We start from the raw sequence: 23,658 nt of genomic DNA on the forward strand, positions 1-23,658 counted from the left end.
TTTTATTATTATTTGGTTTCTAAATTGTCCCTGAAAAAAACAATTTATCTTATTTGGTTTCTAAAGTCTCCCTGAGGGAAAAAAAAAAAAAAATAGGTGGGAGATTAATATTGACATTTGTGTTTGAGTGACATTCCTGCGTGTGTGGCATCTCTGTGATTTGGTGCCACAGAAAACAGAGTGTGTAACATTGTGCCTGATTTTCCTTGTGGTCTCACCAACCTGTTAAGGGATATTGAAATCATACTGAAGTTATAGCGCACCGTGTAAGTTGTTTGACAGCAACAAATAAAGTTACTTTGGTTAAGTTTTTAAAACAATGAGGAAGTCTGGTGCAAGAGGTCGTCGTGGGCGTTCATTGTCAGCTGGTAATGATGGTAGTGGTAGTGGAGCATCAGGTGGTCGTGGGGATAAAAATATTCCACGTAAGTCTGGAGCTGTGGAGCCAGTTTCGTCGTCTGGCTACACAAGGCCTCGAACGCTCTCTTTTCTGGGAGTAGGAAAAACGCTTTTAAAGGCGGAGCAGCAACAGCAAGTTTTGGCTTACATTGCAGACTCAGCCTCTAGCTCTTTTGCCTCCTCTTCTGAAACTGGTAAATGTAAAAGCAGCGCGTCACTTGTGGATGTCCACGGTCAGGGACAAGTCGCTTCCTTGTCCTCTTCAGCAAAAACTACAACAAGAGAGAAGGATGCAGCAGGCGACACAACGGGTTACTCCATGGAGCTCTTTACACATACCGTCCCTGGCTTACAAAGTGAAACACTTAACAGGCCATGCCCATTACAAGTTGATTCTGACATGGAGTGCACTGATGCACAGCCACAGCCAGAGTACTATGCTGCTCCTTTGACTCAGACCACCACATTGCCCTCTCAGGGTACTGATCCACAATCAGACCCTGATGAGACTATGTTGCCCCGCCACGAACGCTATACCACCGACCGACACAGTGACACAGACGAAGTTGCACACGAGCTCGAAGAGGAGTTAATAGATGACCCAGTTATTGACCCCGATTGGCAGCCATTGGGGGAACAGGGTGCAGGCGGCAGTAGTTCAGAAGCGGAGGTGGAGGAGGGGCCACAGCAGGCATCAACATTGCAACAGGTTCCATCTGCCGGGCCCGTATCTGGCCCAAAACGCGTGTCAAAGCCAAAACCTGTTGGAGGACAGCGTGGCCATCCGGTTAAAGCTCAGTCTGCAATCCCTGAAAAGGGATCCGATGCTAGGAAGAGTGCAGTCTGGCATTTTTTTAAACAACATCCAATTGATCAGCGCAAAGTCATCTGTCAAAAATGTTCAACTAGCTTAAGCAGAGGTCAGAATCTGAAAAGTCTCAATACTAGTTGCATGCATAGACACTTAACCACCATGCATTTTCAAGCCTGGACTAACTACCAAACGTCCCTTAAGGTTGTAGCACCCTCGGCCAATGAAGCTAGTCAGCAACGCAACATCCCTTCCGTCACTGTAAGGCCACCATTTTCCGCACCACCGGCAGTATCTGTGCAGGTTTCTTTGCCAGCCAAAAGCACTCAGGGTCAGGGAATCACCAGTTTTGTAGGAGGAAATATTGCATCTAGGTCACCGGCGGAAACAATACCATCTCCAACCGTCTCGCAGTCTGCCATGTCCACCGGCACACCCGCAAGTTCCACGATCTCCATCTCTCCAGTTCAGCTCACACTACATGAGACTCTGGTTAGAAAAAGGAAGTACTTATCCTCGCATCCGCGTACACAGGGTTTTAACGCCCACATAGCTAGACTAATATCGTTAGAGATGATGCCCTACCGGTTAGTTGAAAGCGAAGCTTTCAAAGCCCTGATGGAGTACGCTGAACCACGATACGAGCTACCCAGTCGACACTTTTTTTCCAGAAAAGCCATCCCGGCCCTGCACCAGCATGTTAAACAGCGCATCGTCCATGCACTCAGGCAATCTGTGAGTACAAAGGTGCACCTGACTACAGATGCATGGACCAGTAGGCATGGCCAGGGACGTTATGTGTCCATCACGGCACACTGGGTGAATGTGGTGGATGCAGGGTCCTCAGGGGACATCAATTTCGGGACAGTTGTGCCTAGCCCACGGTCTAGGAAACAGTTGGCTGTAGGCGTTCGCACCCCCTCCTCCTCCTCCTCCTCGTCCTCCTGCAGAAGCTACAGCTCTTCCACAGACCGCAGTCGGCCAACCACTCCATCGGCAGATGACACTGTTGCACACCAGTTGTCCCATTATGGGCCAGCTACTGGCAAGCGTCAGCAGGCTGTATTGGCTATGAAGTGTGTGGGCGACAACAGACACACCGCGGAAGTTCTGTCCGAGTTCTTGCAACAAGAAACGCAGTCGTGGCTGGGCACAGTAGATCTTGAGGCAGGCAAGGTAGTTAGTGATAACGGAAGGAATTTCATGGCTGCCATCTCCCTTTCCCAACTGAAACACATTCCTTGCCTGGCTCACACCTTAAACCTGGTGGTGCAGTGCTTATTGAAAACTTATCCTGGGTTCTCCGACCTGCTCCTCAAAGTGCGTGGACTTTGCTCACATATCCGACGTTCGCCTGTACACGCCAGCCGTATGCAGACCTATCAGCGGTCTTTGAACCTTCCCCAGCATCGCCTAATCATAGACGTTGCAACAAGGTGGAACTCAACACTGCACATGCTTCAGAGACTGTGCCAACAGAGGCGGGCTGTTATGTTTTTGTGGGAGGATACACATACATGGGCAGGCAGTAGGATGGCAGACATGGAGTTGTCAGGTGTGCAGTGGTCGAAGATACAAGACATGTGTCAAGTCCTTCAGTGTTTTGAGGAATGCACACGGCTGGTTAGTGCAGACAACGCCGTAATAAGCATGAGCATCCCCCTAATGCGTCTGCTGATGCAAAGTTTGACGCACATAAAGGAGCAGGCGTCTGCACCAGAGGAAGAGGAAAGCCTTGATGACAGTCAGCCATTGTCTGGTCAGGGCAGTGTACAGGACGAGGTAGCGGGCGAAGAGGAGGTGGAGGACGAGGAGGATGATGGGGATGAGTATATTTTTAATGCGGAAGCTTTCCCGGGGGCACTGGAAATTGGTTGCGTGGCAAGGCCGGGTTCTGGTTTTTTGAGGGACACAAGTGACGTAGATTTGCCTGAAACTGCCCCTCAACCAATCACAACCGGAGATTTGACAACTGGAACTTTGGCCCACATGGCGGATTATGCCTTACGTATCCTAAAAAGGGACACACGCATAACGAAAATGATGAACGATGACGATTACTGGTTGGCCTGCCTCCTTGATCCACGCTATAAAGGCAAATTGCAAAATATTATGCCACATGAGAACTTGGAACTAATATTAGCAACCAAACAATCAACTCTTGTTGACCGTTTGCTTCAGGCATTCCCAGCACACAGCGCATGTGATCGTTCTCACACGAGCTCAAGGGGGCAACAGACTAGGAGTGTTAGGGGTGCACACATCAGAAGTGGCGTTGGACAGAGGGGTTTTCTGACCAGGTTGTGGAGTGATTTTGCTATGACCGCAGACAGGACAGGTACTGCTGCATCAATTGAAAGTGACAGGAGACAACATTTGTCCAGTATGGTTACTAACTATTTTTCATCCCTTATCGATGTTCTCCCTCAACCGTCATTCCCATTTGATTACTGGGCATCAAAATTAGACACCTGGCCAGAATTGGCAGAATATGCATTGCAGGAGCTTGCTTGCCCGGCAGCAAGTGTCCTATCAGAAAGAGTATTCAGTGCTGCAGGTTCAATATTAACCGAAAAAAGGACTCGTCTGGCTACCCAAAATGTTGACGATCTAACATTCATTAAAATGAACCACAACTGGATTTCGAAATCTTTTGCCCCACCTTGCCCGGCCAACACCTAGCTTTCCTATGAAAAGCTCTTGCCTGTGAATTACTTTTCTAATGTCTAATTTGCTGCAGCTGATTGTACAGCATACGACATGTTTACACCTCCCTAAATGGCCAAACTCCCCACACGGGGCCGTGGTATCGCGACTTGGCGCAAGCACCCGTGAGACTGCTGTTTGTCTGAAGAGGTGGGTGTGCTCGCTTTTGGTTGACGGCATTGCTACTGGGTCCCTCATAGTACAATGTAGTGTCTCTGGCGGTGGTGGTGCGCACCCAACGTCAGACACACCGTTGTAACATGAGGGGCCCTGGGGCGGTCCCGCCGGCCTCAAGAGAGTTCCCCCCTCCCCCAGCTCAAACTGTGCTCTACCACGTGCAAAATTATGTCGCACAGCTCCACCAATCTTTAGTCTATTCGCTGACATCATTCAATGTCTGGCACTGACAATACAAATTTGTAGACATCTATGATGCAACTTAAAGTAGTCTGTGTCTGTGTCCTATATTGGCACCATTAAATAGTTACTGCCAAATTACTATGTCAGAAACTCAGCAGATGAGCCCACCCCTGTACCTAAGTATGCCACCTTTTTTTTTTTTTTGGTTGTTTTGCGAGACATTAACATCTATTTATATTTTGGGAGTACTGGGACAGACACTCCTTGCAATACTCCTCCACTGACCACCAAGCTGCCTGCCCGTGTATCCATGTAACCGATGTAAAACAGCCATGAGCCTATTGTTTGTTATTTTAGGCCTTTGATAGCCTGTCTGCGGTCCCTACTTTAAATACTCCTCCACTGACCACCAAGCTGCCTGTGTATCCATGTAACCGATGTAAAACTGCCATGAGCCTATTGTTTGTTATTTTAGGCCTTTGATAGCCTGTCTGCGGTCCCTACTTTAAATACTCCTCCACTGACCACCAAGCTGCCTGCCCGTGTATCCATGTAACCGATGTAAAACTGCAGTATTTTGCTTATAAAAAAGAAAATACTGGAGAGATATCAAATGCAGACATTTTAACATTAAAAACAAAAAACATACAACAAAAAACTGGTACAGTACAAAAATTGTCCACCAGCTACAAAAACTTTCTCCTGCAAGTAGTTAACTGAAAGGTTTTTTTCCATTGAAAACACAGATATGGCATCCACCGAGTGTTGTCCTGTCACGTCTTCTTTATATTATTGCCAAGAAGCTGCAACTGAATAAAGCTGTGCTTCAACCTTCTGTTCCAAATTACGAATTTTAAAAATGAAATTGGCTGTTCCGGCCTACTAAAGGTGTCTGCCCCTGCCTGGTGTTGTCCTCAACTGAATAAAGCTGAGCTTCAACCTTCAGTTCCAAATTACCATTTTTAAAAATGCCATTGGCTGTTCCGGCCTACTAAAGGTGTCTGTCTGCCCCTGCCTGGTGTTGTCCTCAACTGAATAAAGCTGAGCTTCTACCTTCTGCCTCTTACTAACTGCTGTTTTTTAAAAAAAATTGGCTGTTCCGGCCTACTAAAGGTGTCTGTCTGCCCCTGCCTGGTGTTGTCCTCAACTGAATAAAGCTGAGCTTCAACCTTCAGTTCCAAACATACAACCAAAAACTGGTACAATACAAAAAGTGGCCTCCAGCTACAAAAACTTTCTCCTACAAGTAGTTAAATGACAGTTTTTTTTCCAGTGAAAACACAGATATGGCATCCAACGAGTGTTGTCCTGTCTCGTCTTCTTTATATTATTGCCAAGAAGCTGCAACTGAATAAAGCTGTGCTTCAACCTTCAGTTCCAAATTACCATTTTTAAAAATGCCATTGGCTGTTCCGGCCTACTAAAGGTGTCTGTCTGCCCCTGCCTGGTGTTGTCCTCAACTGAATAAAGCTGAGCTTCTACCTTCTGGCTCTGATTAACTGCTGTTTTTTAAAAAATTGGTGGTTCCGGCCTACTAACGGTGTCTGCCCCTGCCTGGTGTTGTCCTCAACTGAATAAAGCTGAGCTTCTACCTTCTGGCTTTCGGCCTATACTATCAGATATTAAACTGCATTTGGCCTACTAGTGTGGTTGGGCCCTTGAAACAGTGTCTGCTGCTCTTGGGTTTGCTACTCCACTGAACAAAGCAATGCCGCCTGTTTAGTCCTGTTACCAATTTTGAACTGCATTTAGCCTACTTTATTCTTTGGCCCTATATCTGTTTCCTCTTCATCCTGCCCATTGCCCAGCCACTGCTAGATGAGTCTGCTGGTACATTGACCTAGACCACTACATTCCCCTTGCACTCTACACAGCCAGAATCTGACCCTGCTGAAAGTAAGGTTCCCCTTCCCGCATGTTATACCACCTTACACAGGGACAAAGAGGAAGGTGCAGATGAAAGTGCAGGTTCCTTCATCAGGTGGGGGGGGGGGCATACTCATTGGCGACGTCACTGGCACAGGGCCCCTCAGAGTACGCAAAAGTGTCGCTGCTGGTGGGAGGCGCCCCCGCCATGCAAACACACCGCCGTACTTTGAGGGGCCCTGTGCCAGTGCCAATGCAAACGAGTGGGCCCCCCCGCTTGCTCAGGATCACAGCACTTGCAACGTTGAAATACTTACCTTTCCCTGCAACACCGCCGTGACGTAGTCCGCATTTCCTGGGCCCACGAAAAACTTGAGCCAGCCCTACTCCCCCCACAACTTTTGCCAAATGACCCCCAATTCCCTATGCCCAACTATTATTATAAAGTTAATTAAGATTGACAAGCTTCAGAAACAAGAATGGATGTTTTTGGCATTAAAATGGGCACTGTAGGTGTTTTCCTGGCCTCCACTCACTGCCGACTATGCTTCCCCATTGACTTGCATTGGGTTTCGTGTTTCGGTCGATCCTCGACTTTTAGCGATAATCGGCCGACTGCACTCGACTCAACTCTGGACAAAATCGGGTTTCACAAAACCCGACTCGATCTTAAAAAAATGAAAGTCGCTCAACTCTAGCTGGGAGTAGTTGTGATCAGTCATAGTCAGGCTGCAGATCATACAGGAACCACAGCACTGATAAGAATTAGTCAGTATCACAAAAAACATTTACATCCAGGTACCTGATGGATGACTTTATCTCTGATTGGAGTCGTTCTCATTCCTTTCTTTATCTTGTCCAGACGCCATCATGACTTTTCTCATCTACAGCTCATCTCTGCAGACTTCCATCTTCTCCAATCTTGTACAGTACATCCCACACAATGCCCATAAAAATAACAATGCTCCAAAATAAAAAATATCTGCCCTACGTTGTGCCCATGAATAAATAATTGCACCTCAGTATATTCCATGCGCAAAATATGACCCCCACACTGTCCCTCTTATGGTACATGCTCTGCACACTGCCCTCTGCTTTACATACTGGGCCCCCTCTTTACAATGTGTCCCTCCTAAAGGACCCAGTCTCTATACTGTGCACCCTCAGCACACTACCTCTCATTGGCATACAGTCCCTTCCTTACTGGTCCCTAGCACTGCTCCCCCATGCTACCCCCACACTACTCAGTTTCTATTCTGTTCCCACTCACATTTTTCTCCCCAGTACTATCTCCTCACAGTATTCCCCTCAATAGTCTCTTCACACATTTCCCACTCCCTTCTCATACTGTCTCCTCTCACGTCCCCACTGCTAACCATACTGTCTCCTCATATATTTACCCCCTCACGCTCCATACTGCCTCCTCTTACTGTGTCTGCACCCATTCCATCACTCTCACTCCCCATATTGTGCCAACATGTATTCTTCCCCTCGCTCCTCATTTTGTGTCTGCACCCTTCCCGCCTCCTCCCTCCCCATACTGTGTGCGCATCCATCCAGCTTCCTTGCTCCTCATACTGTCTTCAAATTTCTCCCACCATACTGTCCTCAAATTTTTCCCCTTCTCCCCCATACTGTCCTCAAATGTCTCCCCCCATGTGTCTGAACACATCCAGCACCCTTGTTCCTCATACTGTCAAATTTCCCCCCCTGCTCTCCTTACATGTGTCTGCACCCATCCCCACCCATACTGTTCTCTACATATCCATCTGCCCCTTGCTCCTCATATTGTGTACTCAAATTTCTCCCACTGTGACTCCCCATATTGCATCCCCACCCATGCCTTCCTTGCCCCCCAAACTATATCCTCAAATCTCTACCATTATCTTCGATGCCGGGAGACACCTTTGACCGCTACGTCAGGCGGCCCCGATGGTGTCCCCGTGTTGGCTGTGCCCAGACAGATGCCCCGCCTGCCCCCTTGGATATGCCTCTGCTCAGAGCAGTGACTGAACCAGCACCGGCACTGTCTCCGTGACTGAAACACAAATGCTGGTGCAGGTGCCGTGTAAGTTAATAATGCTATTAACCTGCAGATTAACCCCATATCTGCAGGTTAGTAGCCTTTTTTTGGTGACAGGTTCTCTTTAACAGTAATCTTTCACCTGATTTAGGCAAGCCGCCGTTGCACAAAGTAGTGACACTGATTGCATTACTTTTTCAGAACAATCCTTGGTTACCTGCTGCAGCAGAAGCCGACCTTGGAAGTCCTCTCCATTACGTTTTCACGCTTATTAGTCCTCGATGTTCACAAGTTGTGGATCCACTTCACACCTGTTGCTGATTGACAACTTTCTCACTATTCACAGCATAAGAAGAAAGCTGTTAATCAGTTGAGCGTAGTCTTGGAGAGCTGCATGTCATGAATATCTTGGACTCCAGAGTCACAGCAGATAACCAGAGATTTAAAGGGAATCTATCAGCAGGTTTTTGCTGTGGATTCTGAGAGGAGCACAAGGTAGGGGCAGAGACCCTGATTCAAGCAATGTATCACTTATTGGGCTGCTTTGTGTAGTTTTGATAAAATTAATCTTTACTCTGCTGTAGCTGTAGCACCGGTCAGAATGCTGAGCTTTGTATACCCCCCCACACACAATGATTGGCAGATTTCTGCGTACACCATAAGCTAGCTGCCAATCAGTGTCGGGGGCGGGGTTACACAGATTAGCTGGACTACCTGGCATGTGACACCTAGTCTGGCAGTGATAATCTCGTGGAGTGAAAACACTGATAATATTAAAACTAAAACAAACTGCTGAGCAAGTGACACATCCTTGGAATTATGGTCTCTGCCCCTACATTATGCTGCTCTCAAATTAAATAGCAATAAACTAGTGAAAGACTTCCTTTAAAAATATGGAAGTAATATGGTGCTGGAATTAGAGTCTTTGTCAATACTTGTTTAATTGATTTCCTTTGGTAGAATAACCCTAGTGACAGATTCCATTAAATTGGTGGAGAGTAAATGAAAAGTACACCCCTTTTAAGTTAATTGGGTGGTGCTTCACTCATCACAGCTAAAAATCCTGCCCACAAGCCTGGATTACTGTATTTGTCCATTTTAAAATGCAAAATGAATAAAATGAATGAGAGCAGCATTTAATATTAGCAGAAAATTTGTATGGACATTTCGTTCTTTATTAATACATGTTACAGTACTCAGCTTCATGATATTACATTCCTAGGATTTACAGCTAACTTCATATATAGGATAAATCTATCAGAATGAAAAAAATCAATACATGAGATAAATAAGATACTGAAGTAAATTTAACAGATGCTCACGTTAGAAAAATGGCATAAAACTTGAATGCTGAAGTCCAAATATTGTGAAGTGTTTTTCATGTGCTGAAGTGGATGCCAGGAATGTAATATGTGCAATATGGTACCAAGTAAAAAGGAAACTTGCTGTAAAAAGCTGATAATAAATATGTTGTAAGCAATGAGCATCTAATATTTGTATATTCAAGGAAGTACAGTAAGAAATACTGTAGATGGTGAAGATCTCTTCATGTCATTGCCCACATGGTCTTCAGATGGAGACTGGAATAGCACAATCTTGGTTGGAATGGAGGGCTACCCTCCTTAGTGATTAGTGCTTTCTCTTGGATGCCATGATAGACGGAAATTGGTCTGAAGACCACATGGTCAACATCAGAGGTGTCAAACTGCATTCCTCGAGGGCCGCCAACAGGTCATGTTTTCAGGATTTCCTTGTATTGCACAGGTGATAATTTAATCACCTCCACAGAATGATTCCAGCACCTTGTGGAATGCTAAGGAAATCCTGAAAACATGACCTGTTGGCGGCCCTCGAGGAATGCAGTTTGACACCTCTGGTCAACATCATGAAGTGGCCTTTACAAGGTTATGTCACATTGGTCCTACTGCCAGGATTATAATGTGGAGTAGCATAATGTATAGAAGCTGGAACCCTATAGTCTTCATTCCAGACACACTAACAACTCGATGTGACATTGATTTGATTGTGGAACCCGTAGTACGGCCAATTTGCCAAACTGTTCTAGCATCTGTTTTTCAACACAACCATGCCAGACCTCATGTTGATTGTCTTTTCAGAGAGGAAGAGAGCTAGAACTCTAGTGCCACCTATTGGAAGTAGCAATCCTAAAAGTCAATGTCGACCCTTTAACGAGCTTTGTCACATGACTTAGGATAAAAGCCAAACCAGAATCTCAATTTGCAGACACTGTGTTGTTCGCTCTACTGTGAGCAGCCTGCATGGCCTAAACATGCTACCATGGCCTGTAGTGTTTCTGAACTGGTCTCTCATGAAACACATCTGGGACATCATTGGCCGGAAATTACATAGAGAACTGCCAGCAGCGGATCTTGATGATTTACCCAAGTGTATTCAGCACGGCAGAACATTCCTCAGATAACTATTAATAACCTCACTTATAGCAGCCAGGGCTGTAAGTGCAGAGATTTCTGCACATGACACTCATACTTGATACTGAATAAATCAAGATTTTTTTTAAATTTTGTTCACATTTTTTCATAATTTGCAGATCATTTGGAGCGCTCCCAGACGCAGGGCCACGGGGTACTCGGCACCGGGCCTCTCTGTCTCAGTTCTGGGGTTGTCACGGTGGCTAGACCCGTGACCCTGCTAAGGGGCGTCCAATGAAAGTTGTAAGTGGTGGTGCGTGGTGCAGGTCGCGATGAATAACGAGGACACAGAGTTGCAGTCTCTTTACCTCTTTACTGAAGGCTTCAAGGTCCTCAATCCAGAGTACGGTTAACAGGGCTGTAAGAGACCGGCCGGTCCGATGGCACCTCCAGAGTTCCCTTTGCAGGTGACAATCTGTGCCTTCCTTCTAGCGCCTGTGTGTTGTAGTACTTCCCTGCTGAGCACCACGGGATAGTCCTCACAACTGTTGTGTCTGTTTCTGATGTTATTTCCCACAACTTATGTCTGTTCTATTGTTCTTCCCCCAGATGATATGGATAGGACGCACCCGTATGACGGGAAGGCATGGAGTTCTTCCGGGACCCTACCGTCACCTCTCCCACAGTTGCCCCCTATGTCTTCTTAGGTGATTTTGGTGAGACAGCCAACCTATAATTAACTGTCCTGCCTCTGTTTGAAGTATTGCTTGGAGCCTAATACTTCCTCGGCGTTCCGGCCACCGGCTACGCGCCTCAGTAGGATGTTGCCTCGATCTTACAGCACGACTCCTACTGGTGTTATCTCCTTTTTGCTTTGATCTCGTTTCTCACTCTCCACAATAAACCTCGCTTCTTGTCCTTTCTTGAGATACCGCCGCGATGTAGTGCAGGTGCGGTTCCTTATCGTTCTTTCCTGTTCGCTAGGCCTCTGTCAGGATCCCACCCCTGACAGGGACCCCCCCTGAATCTTCCCCAGCAACACCCTCTGCCACAGGATGTTGCTTGGTTCCAACCCAGTCAGCTTCTGACTAACCTTCTATCCAACCCCCAGTTTTACCAGATTGTGAGGAGTGGCCTAATACATAGCACCCTTAGCTCCCCCTGGTGGCCGGAGTGTGAGGTGCAGTGTGTGTGTGATACCTGGTCAGGTGAACTCCTTTAGTGCAATCAGACGTAACATCACTCCCCTTAGTGGCAGAGCGACATCACTGCAACGACCAGGACTCTGGGGCGCTGCACATTCATCTATTCACCCTGTGATTTCCATAATTCTACAACTTTTTGTAATTTGATTAATGTTTAATTATGTTTGCACAATAAAAACACTTTAAGAAAAAATGATTACTCTCACCATGTTCTAAGAACCATAAAACATTTTTTATTTTTTGTTTTTGATAGAGTTGTATCTGGGCTCATTTTTTGCAGCACAAGTTGCAGTTTCATGAATACTATTCTGGGATGCATATAGAACAGTTTTCATCACTTTTTATTTCATTTATATTTTGGAGGAATAATGTACAAAAACAGCAATTCAGTCATTGTTTTTTTTACTTCTCTCTTTCCGGCGCTGACCCGATAAATAACATGATAAAGTAATTGCTATAAAACCCCGGTGCACTTATTATTGAATTGACCTCTGTATAGAACGCAGCTTTGTTTATTGCTTATCAAGCATGGAACCCTTGGGACCTTCTGAGTGAAGTGGTTAGCGCAAAGTCGATCCGTGGATACCAATTTGAGTTGATGGAATCCTAACATAAATTGAACAGATACAGAAAATCGGAATTGTAAAAAATTTAATTTGAAAGGGTTCAAAAACGCACTATCCCCACTGTATATAAAGTTATAGTGTCTGTCTATTTTCCGTGCTTTTCCTACTAGATAATTTACCTCTTTTACTTTCACAATATAATACATTCCTAAAACTTCTCCATATTATTAACTTGGGTCCAGGAGACATTAATCTCAACTGAAGACAGAAAAATAAATGTGTGTTTGCGGTTCGGTAGAAAAATGTTAAGAGTGTAAGAAAAAAATTTTGTCCCCACTCCTACATAGAGTATCGCCTATTATATACTAGTGGGTGGACATATCTGTATAGGTGTCAGTAATCTATACAGATAATTATAATATAAATATGAGTGACATGTACAACCACATATTCAGTCTACAGAATATTTGTCAGGATTACATCTCTCCATGTATCCTGATTATTTCATGATTTAAAAAGCACTAGTGTCTAAAGTGTCACCAGAACTCGTGAAGCTCATTGAGCTCTCCAGTCATTACAGAGATGAGTCATAATGAAGATATTCCACTGAGAACTGACTTAGGTCTCAGACTATCTCTTCCCAGTTAAATACTTCTCTGAAACTTCTGTAAAATACTAGGCGTAAGGAGAAAATATACACATAAAACACTTTCTGTAGATGCTGATTTATGGACTCGAAGGACTATTTAAGAAATAATATTTGTTTTACTGATCTCAATGTCTAAATTATGTAGATCTCCATATGTATCGAATGGACCAAAAAAAAATCAAGCTCACTATTAAAGCCGCTATAAGGCTAAATTGGGGGCTGAAGACTAAGATTTTGCAAACCTTACCTACAAATGCAGGGGGAACCAGACTGTGACCCTGAAATAGCAAACAATGAAGGCTTGTAGATGGTGTTCCCAAACCATTTTGGCAGAATCGATAAAAATAAGCTTGGGAGAAGCAAAATAGCGGTCAGGGCAGGCAGCGATGAAAAGGCAGATTCAGAACACATTCTAGGTCTAATACAAAACTGCAAACCGTAAACACCTTTACAGGTGACAAGGAAAGAGACCAATTTGTGCTGCCTAAAAAAATCAGCTTCGAGAAGCGCCGGCTTACAGTCGTGCAGGCGTGTCAAGAGCAAGTACTGTCACCGCTGACAGCAGTGAGAGCGGCGGCTGTAAGCATGCCCCAGTACTGACTGCCAGCCCGCTTTGCAGTGATGCACTGTATAACCGAAAGACGCATCCAAGGAGAAATAAAGGTAATTTTCTCTCGGGTGCCGCGGGCACCTTTATAACACTACTAGATGATGGCCCGATTCTAACGCATCGGGTATTCTAGAATATGCATGTCCACGTAGTAAATTGCACAGCCCACGTAGTATATTGCCCAGCGACATAGAATATTGCCCAGCGACGTAGTATATTGCCCAGCCACGTAGTATATTGCCCAGCCACGTAGTATATTGCCCAGTGACGTAGTATATTGCCCAGCGACGTAGTATATAGCCCAGCGACATAGTATATAGCCCAGCCATGTAGTATATAGCCTAGCCACGTAGTATATTGCCCAGCGACGTAGTATATTGCCCAGTGACGTAGTATATTGCCCAGTGACGTAGTATATTGCCCAGCGACATAGTATATTGCCCAGTGAAGTAGTATATTGCCCAGTGACGTAGTATACAGCACAGATCCACGTAGTATATTGCCCAGTGACGTAGTATATTGCACAGCGATGTAGTATACAGCACAGAGCCACGTACTATATTTCCCAGCCACATAGTATATTGCCCAGCCACGTAGTATATTGCCCAGCCACGTAGTAGATTGCCCAGCCACGTAGTATATTGCCCAGTGACGTAGTATATTGCACAGCGATGTAGTATACAGCACAGGGCCACGTACTATATTGCCCAGCCATGTAGTAGATTGCCCAGCCACGTAGTATATTGCACAGTGACGTAGTATATTGCACAGTGACGTAGTATATTGCACAGCGATGTAGTATACAGCACAGAGCCACGTACTATATTGCCCAGCCACGTAGTAGATTGCCCAGCCACGTAGTATATTGCCCAGCCACGTAGTAGATTGCCCAGCCACGTAGTATATTGCCCAGCCACATAGTATATTGCCCAGTGACGTAGTATATTGCACAGCGATGTAGTATACAGCACAGAGCCGCGTACTATATTGCCCAGCCACGTAGTAGATTGCCCAGCCACGTAGTATATTGCACAGTGACGTAGTATATTGCCCAGTGACGTAGTATATTGCACAGCGATGTAGTATACAGCACAGAGCCACGTACTATATTGCCCAGCCACGTAGTATATTGCCCAGCCACGTAGTAGATTGCCCAGCCACGTAGTAGATTGCCCAGCCACATAGTATATTGCCCAGTGACGTAGTATATTGCACAGCGATGTAGTATACAGCACAGAGCCACGTACTATATTGCCCAGCCACGTAGTAGATTGCCCAGCCACGTAGTATATTGCACAGTGACGTAGTATATTGCACAGTGACGTAGTATATTGCACAGCGACGTAGTATACAGCACAGAGCCACATAGTATATTGCCTAGCTACGTAGTATATTGCCCAGCTACGTATGTCACAGGTTGAAAAATAAAAAATAAACATACTCACCTTCCGATCCGAGGGCCCCTTGTAGTTCTGTGATAGAAATATATATATCATGTAGATCTCACTTGCATGTATACTCCTCTATAATCAAATATATACTTATATGCTCACATCTAATATATACATTATAATAAATGGTTTAAAATGGCTGACAAACTGATATAACCCAGACAGATCATATGGGGTTTTCCACCCCTAAAAGCAGAACAGAGTCAGATGTTTGGTAACTGCTGATCAAGTGTCTCATCTTTGTCCTACATACAGAGGTACATTTTAGTTCCTGAATCTGCAGTCATATGAGCATTAATCACAATATTCCATATATGTTTAGATAACCAATGAAAGAGGAGCTAGACAATATGATAATTAACTAACCACCCCTGACAACCCCTAACCACTCCTTTCTATGTGAAAATATAAAACTATGTATGTACAATAAAGTGTCGGTATTGATGGAATGTTGTTCTGTCACAGTTGTGTACAGTCCATTCTTGATGAGCGCTCAAAATACTCAGTCTAATTGGGAGCGGCCACAGCACACACAGGGATATATTTATCCAACCCTAATATTTCCATAACATAATGGCGCCCAACGGCATGGATGAAACGCACTGGATCCTTCTAACCAGAGATACGGAAGTTATAGCAGTGGCTTTGGCACAGGGGCAGGAGACTGCGCAGCTCCATAAGTAAGGTAAGAAAATGTTATCATCTTACCTGAAAGTCCCCTGTGCCCAGTCCTTGTCTATGCCTCTTGCCGGTCAGATGTGGTCATCAATTCCCAGGTAGTGTAAAAAATCCGTAGCCACGAATCCACCCTGGGAGGTGTCTGCTGTGGACCGTGTATGTGTTTGTGTAAAATCCGAGAGAAGAAGGAAAAAGTGACTTTTGTTTGTGGTTGCTGGGAAACAGACGGCAGGAGGTCAAATCGCTCGATAAGTTATTGCAGGATTCCCGTGCATAGGAGGAACACGCAGAGTTCCGGGGCAGGTAGTCCCATGTTCCAGGCACGGGTAGTGATAACTTAAGAGGGCTACTGCAGATTCCCGTAGTGCCGGCGATCCAGTCAGGACGTCCGGACCGGGGTGGTAGATTTCCCGCTTGTTGTGCTTCTCAAGCACTCAGGTGGCCCGGGCGCAGGTGCGTCCAGTGCGATTGGCAGTAGTCTGTTCCCAGCGCAACCTGCATGTGTCACAGAATTTAAAAGGGCATCTCTCGGATTGTCTGTTTCTGTTTGTGTCATGTACTATTGCCGCTTTAAGAAGCATACAATTGAAAAGAAAGTTTTGGGTTTTTTTTTCCTTCTCTCATGAACTTCCTCTTTTTCATCTGAAGCGGAGAAATGCATTGTAAATCAAACTGTCACATCTGTTTTTTTCTGACTTCGGCTGCAATGCTGGCTATGTGTAGTTTTTTTTGTGAAGAAGTGAAATTTAAATTGTATCTATCATTTTTGATGTGACATAAGTGTTTTCAGAAACGTGATTTTAGTGACATTTGATATTATTGCAATGGCATACGTGATATCTAAGAGGAAGTGTGTCTCTGACTGCATTTGAGCGCAGAGATTCTAAAGAAAATTTTTTTATTACTCTCTTAAAGGGTCTTTTTCTTTTTGCGGCATTTTAAAGTTTTTTAATTAAGTTTTCCTCAATCTTCAATCTCTTTACCTTTTTATTTTTTATTTATTTATTTTTGAAAAAAGTTTTTTTTTCCTTTACTCTTGTATCAAAGTTTTGAGTTTTTGGTTGTGAACTAAGTTTTTGACGGTTTTTCTTATCGTTTTGGGTTTTTCTTAGTGTTTTATATACTCATTTTTAGAAGTTTTTTTTGTACTGTTTTCTTTTTTCATTTTTGTGTGTTTTTCATTTTCATTTTTTGCTTTTGCTATGGGGAATAAAGTGGCCAAGCAACAGGAAAGTCTTTTTACTTCCTGATGAGAAAACAGCCCCTAGATAGTGACAGAATACGAAGGTGTTAAGTATGTGAAGATTTTGGAAGGTATAAAGTACGTGAAATTCATTAGAATGGCAGATTTCAAGCTGCGGAATGGCATGACGTAGAAAGGAAAATAAGGGAAGTTACAGTAGCTGATGTTAGATTGCTGAATACTAATACATGGTATGAAGTGGCAGCAGAGCTTACATCGTTTAGGTGGTACAGAAAGTTATGTGAGCAAACCAGGAAGTGATTTTTGTGGGTTTGAGACAGGAGAATCTGCGCAGTAGGTAGTTATTTTTGCACAGTATGTGGTGCGCCCCGTCTCTCCCTACAGGGAGAAGGCATAATTGCTCCTCTGTATTATTCTTGTTGTTCTCATCTATCCTCTTTTTTTCTCTGTCAGTCTTTTCTCTCCGCATTCTCTCTCCTTTCCTCTCCTCTTCCTCCACATTTTTTCTCTTCTCTCTCTTCCCCTCCTTCTCCACTCCTCTCTTCTCCTCCCTCTCTCTTCCTTCCACACCCTCCATCTTCTCCTCCCTCCTTCTCCACTCCCCCACCACACCTTTCTCCTCTCTCTCTCCTCCCTCTTCTCCTCACCCTCTCACTCCCCTCCTTCTCCACTTCTCTCTCTCTCTCTCCCCTCCTACTATTCCTTTGTCTCACTCCTCAACCCCTCCCCCTTCTTCTTCCTCTTTTTCCCTCCTTGTTGCCGGCTGGGCCAACGCCCAATTCAAACAATATGGTGCTTACAGCACAAGGTTCCCTTTCCATGTCCCTGGCACAGTCCAGCCATTGCAATTTGTGATATCGGGGAAAGAAGGTGAAAGCCCCCCCCCCCCCCCTACAGTGGGCAGCCCTAGACACATCAGGTAGCAGACAGCTCAGCCCTGGGTGCAGAGGGGGGAGGAATGATATCAGAACGAGCTCACTGACAGATCCTCCGTTACCTCATTTCACAGTCAACAATATTGTAACCCTTAAGGTTTTACATGAACTTTGATATCACCATGTATTGATAATGTACAACTTCAGCACCAGTCAGAGCTGCCTACATTCACACCAACATAAAACTATAAGCCTAATCCATCACAGCTTCAGCAAGGGGGGAGACATCCTCACACAAAAAGGCAACTTCTAAGTCCAAAATCAGTCAGTGTACGACCCCAGTACAAGCTATCACAACTATTCCTCTGATGAAGATGAGGAGGGAACATCATACATGCTGTCTAGTACTAGAAAAGAAACCCACAGGCACCAAGAATGCAGGGGCAGATAGAGGCACCACCATTACACTATGTGCACTGCACTTCAAGTCAGGTGACAATAGTCCAGACCCAGGGATGCATCCCATGCCATTTTACCGAAGAATGTAGCAGAAGCAGTAAACATATGCAGCCAGCTGGAATGATCTCTGGGCCATGAATGAAAATAGAAGCAGGTGATGCACTCTGGCCAATCATGAAGGAACAATTCAAACTTCCAGCAGAATTAGATGTACACGCTTGGGAGTCAGGGCCACAGCTAATTGAACAGCTCAGAGAGTGGGCCAAAGGCAGATTGGCAGGACAAGCCATGACATGAGCCAAGATAAGACAGAGTCTGTAAAGAAGTTTCATTGCAGAGTAATGCAAGTATTCCAAGACTTGGGCTTCACCATTCATGACCAGATACACAGGCCTTTGGGCATGGACTGAGACAGCCAATCAGGAAACCACTGATAGTGGCTAGGCCTAGGAACAGGTCAATAGCAGTGGACTGACCCAGAAAAAAATGTTTTATGTGCGCCTAGGAGACTGTTTATTGCCGATTGTCACCAAAACTGCCGCCATTATAGCACCGCAAAGAGCGCGAAGAAGGAAACGGGTGCCGTGCTGCTGAGAACGCTGGAAGGGGAGCCAGAGGTGAAGACGCTGCAAAGTGCCGACCAACACACCAGAAGAACCGCTGCAGACTCCAGAGAGGAGACACCGACCTCAATAAGGTTAGCAAAGGGGAGAAGCTATGTTGGAGCAGGGGGAAGAAGTGATGGCAGATGCAGCCACAGCCCCTGTAACGCCCCAAGACCTTGGGTTGGATGCAGCCGCCGGTCCCATGGCACCCCAGGCCTCGTCACGAATGCACCTGCAGGCCCCGTCTTACCACCGCAGCTTCAATCAGCAGGCCGGACCCCGCTGCCGCTACAGTACCCATCATGCCGTTGTCCACAGTAGCCAAAAGGATTGAGTCTCAACCAGGGGTGCAGAAGACAGCCCCTTTAATGGTGACTACTGACCTGGAAGCGCAACCACCTTACAAAGACAGAAAAAGTGTCAAGTGTTACATCTGTGGCAAGTTTGGCCATTACCAGAACCAGTGCAAAGCACCCACGCCCCCGAAGAGACTGGACCCATGCAACCCAAGAGTTGGTCCAGAGAAACAGGTCAAGGAGGAAGTGCAGAAAGCAGTGAAGTACCCCATCCAAAGGACAGGGGCAAGCAAGCCAGGTTCGCAAGACACTACGCTCCTGACATGTAAAACTTCATCTGCAGGACCAATACCTCAAATTACCTTTAAAGTGGATGGCGTTGTCAGATCCAAAGTGGTGCAGCCAGAAGTGTGATGACACCTGTGGAACTCGCTGATCCCACCTGCCTATCAGAATCCTCTGTGTCTCGCATGGGCATTGATGGTCAAGTCAGACATTCTCAGCTTACAAAGCCACTGAGCGTGTGCACTCAGCCAGGACACTCTATCCTGTCCCAGTTTGTGGTGTAAAGGACCTGCCACTCAACCTGCTGGGAGCGAACCTACTGCAGAAGCTGAAGGCAACCACAGTGTTCCAGGAAGATGGGACAGTGACATTTTCTTCATCCCTGACCCGAGAAGAGTCATGCTGGCAGCGCTACAAGAACATTAAACAATCGATGAGGCCTACCCAAGGAGGTACTGGATGTAGTACCAGAAAGTCTATGGTCTAAGGGACCCCAGCACGTGAGAAAAACCTCAAGTTGCCCCAGTACGGGTGTCACTCAAGCCATGTACCCCGTACCCTCGTAAGGCCCAGGCCAGGCCTAGAGTCAAGCTGCCTCTGACCAACTGAAGGTCTACCTGGAAATAGGAATCATTGTTCCTCGCACATCGCCTTGCAATACCCCGCTTTTCCCCGTCAAGAAAAAGACTGTAAAAGGAGAGCCAGCCAAGTTCAGAATGGTACATAACCTGAGAGCTGTGAATGACGCCACAGTGTTTGAAACTGCATTTATGCCGAATCCGCACACTCTGCGCTCAAATGTGCCTGCCACAGCAAAAGTGTTCACAGTGAACAACCTGGCTAATGTTTTCTCCAGTGTTCCCCTTCATCCGGAAGACCAGTTCCCGTTTGTCATAATGCACCAGGGGGGACACCACACATGGACAGTGATGCCACAGTGGGCCCAGAACAGCCCTTCACAGTTCACCAAAGCAATGTCCACAGTTCTCACCAACTGAGTCACAGAACAAGCAGAAGTAACCCTGCTACAATACATGGACAATCTACTCCTTTGTGCAGTTGACTTTGACACGTGTAAAGCCCATTCCTTGTATCTCCTACTCTACCTGGCGGAGCAGCACTGCAAGATCTCAAAGAACAAAGTCCAGTGGTGTCTGAAGCAAGTTACGTTCCAGAGACACTGTATTGCTCACTAGGCGAAACACCTGACAGATGACCGGAAGACCACAGTGGAGAAGATGGTCCCTCCAACAACTCCAAAGGTGCTACAGGCCTTCCTTGGTCTAGTTTCGTATTGCAGAGCCTGGATCCCTGATGCTTCCGTCCTAATGCAGCCTCTGTGTGAGTACGTCAGTGTGACCCCGTTCCTCCAGACAGATGTGGCCTTCAGTTCGTTCAAGAAGTTAAAAGGCTCTGTAGTCTCAGCGCCAGCACTAGGCCTATCTGACTACAAGAAGCCATTCCGTCTCTACTTAATGAGAAAAGAAGGCCTTGCTACTGGAGTCCTGACACAGCTTCAGGGGGGAAAGCAGAGACTTTCAGACTACTTTTCAGCTTGCCTGGATCCAGTTGCAAGGGAAGCCTCTTCCTCCCGCATGAGAGCAGCAGTTGCAGCACACGCCCTCCTGGACAGGACTACTGACATCAGTGGAAAAACCATTGGAAATCCTGGCTCTGCATGACATCTCAGCAATCCTCAACCAAACCCAGCTAAAACATCTCTCCACCGCCAGGCATCTTCGCCTCCAGTGCTCTCTACTCCTGCCCAACAATGTCACCATCTCCAGATGCACAGTCCTCAATCCGCCCACTCTACTCCCACTCCCAAGGGCGGATACAGATACGGATCCTCAGATAAAAAGTCTGATCAAAATCTGCATGATACCTTCTGCAGGGATCTGAATTTGCTCCGGACGGATGACCATGATTGCTTCAGCATCATGCAAGAGGAAACAGCAGGACTACCCAAGGTGGCAGAAGAGCCACTGACCAACCCAGAGTTGATCCTCTATGTGGATGGCTCCAGATTCGCAGATGATGAAGGAATATTTCACACGGGATGTGCAGTGACCAGCAATCAAGAGATCCTGTGGTCCAGAAGTCTGCCGCCCAGTCTGTCAGCCCAGGAAGCAGAACTGATAGCGCTGATGAAGGCCTACCAGATGGCAGAAGACAAGACTGAGAAAATGTATACCGATTCAAGGTACTTGCATGGCATAGCACACGACTTCGGACCCATCTGGGCTGCAAGGGACTTCATAACAGCCAGCGGAACAACCGTGAAGCATCAATGGAGCCATTAAGGACCTGCTGAACACACTTCAACTTCCAAAAGTGGTGACAATGCTAAAAGTCAAAGCGCATGGAAAACTGAACACAGTAGGGGCACGAGGCAACAACATGGCGGATATGGCAGCCAAAGAAACAGTCAAGGGAAGACAATATGGACAAGTGGAAGAGGTCGTAGAGCCGGACGGCTACTACAGGACGGCTGAAGACAGGAAACCTGACAAGATGACATCCTGGGATCTGCTAAAAAAAGTTGCAAGAGCAAGCCCCAAAGGACAAGAAGGAATGCTGGATGCAGAAGAGAGCAGCACATGAAGAATGAAGGGTATACTCAATGGACTACAAACCCTGTTTACCCCGAAGCATGTACCCTATGGTGGTCCAGTGGGCACATGGACCCACACACAGATTAAAGACACAGATGAATGATCCGATTGGTGCTTACTGGTTCGCTCCAGAAATCTCCACCCTAACAGCCAAGTTCATAAACAGCTGTCTGACCTGTGGCAAATGCAACCCTGGAAGAATGAAGAAAGTTCCCACACATCAACTTGCCAGACCACTGTACCCCCTTCCAGAGGATCCAGATAGACTACATCCAGATGCCGCCAAGTGGAGGATTCGAATATGCCCTTATGGTCGTGGACGTGTTCTCAGGATGGCCAGAAGCTTTCCCAGTGAGGAACCAGTCAGCAAAGACTACTGCAAAGAAGCTACTCTCAGAGACGAGATATGCAGCCATGGGGTCCCAGAAGTGATAGAGAGTGACCAGGGACCTGCATTCACAGCAAACCTCACGAGAGATCTAGTCAGCAGTAGGGTCAGACTTAGGCCTACACACTCCCAATCACACTACTCAGTGTTCAGGCACACTCCCAGAGGCCCAGAAAAGCTGTCATTATATGAAATTTTGTTTGTGTCTAGTCCCAGGTTAGGGGTATCCTTTCCCTCAGCAGCTGACTATGTAATATGATACTTTGTCTGCTTATGTAATTGAAATCACCAAGAAACTTGCTAACATCCATTCTCGAGTTTTTTTCTTCATTGCCAGATCCAGATTCAGTGTCCGGTATGCACTCCTAGAAGCCAGGAGACTGGGAGTTGGTGGAAAAAAGTTTGTAAGGAGAACACCACTCGATCCCAGATTTGATGATCCTGCTCAAGTGCTGCTGATGACACCAAACTCTGTGAAACTGGATGGAAGACCCACTTGGATCCACTCATCGCATGGCAAGAAAGCTCCCCTACCAGAAGATGACATCCAAGCCAGAATGATGTCGTGGATGCCCTGCCTGACCGAACAGATGACCTACCTGATAAAGACTACACATCGCTCACTACACATGCTATTGACTAAGAGACTGATTGCAACGAACCCCCGTTAGGGACAGATCTCCTGACCGCCCATTTGCGAAAAGTCTGTACGGAGTGGGGCACAGGCGTTAGGCTTGTGTCAGTTCGCCGACAGCACAAAAGAGTTGCAGCGCTTTGGGACAGGAGGCTAGGATTAGGGCAAGTGATATCTAAGGGGGGCTTGTGATAGAAATATATATATCATGTAGATCTCACTTGCATGTATACTCCTCTATAATCAAATATATACTTATATGCTCACATCTAATATATACATTATAATAAATGGTTTAAAATGGCTGACAAACTGATATAACCCAGACAGATCATATGGGGTTTTCCACCCCTAAAAGCAGAACAGAGTCAGATGTTTGGTAACTGCTGATCAAGTGTCTCATCTTTGTCCTACATACAGAGGTACATTTTAGTTCCTTAATCTGCAGTCATATGAGCATTAATCACAATATTCCATATATGTTTAGATAACCAATGACAGAGGAGCTAGACAATATGATAATTAACTAACCACCCCTGACAACCCCTAACCACTCCTTTCTATGTGAAAATATAAAACTATG

The sequence above is a fragment of the Ranitomeya variabilis genome, chromosome 3, assembly GCF_051348905.1.
Source record: "Ranitomeya variabilis isolate aRanVar5 chromosome 3, aRanVar5.hap1, whole genome shotgun sequence".
Classification (NCBI taxonomy): domain Eukaryota; kingdom Metazoa; phylum Chordata; class Amphibia; order Anura; family Dendrobatidae; genus Ranitomeya; species Ranitomeya variabilis.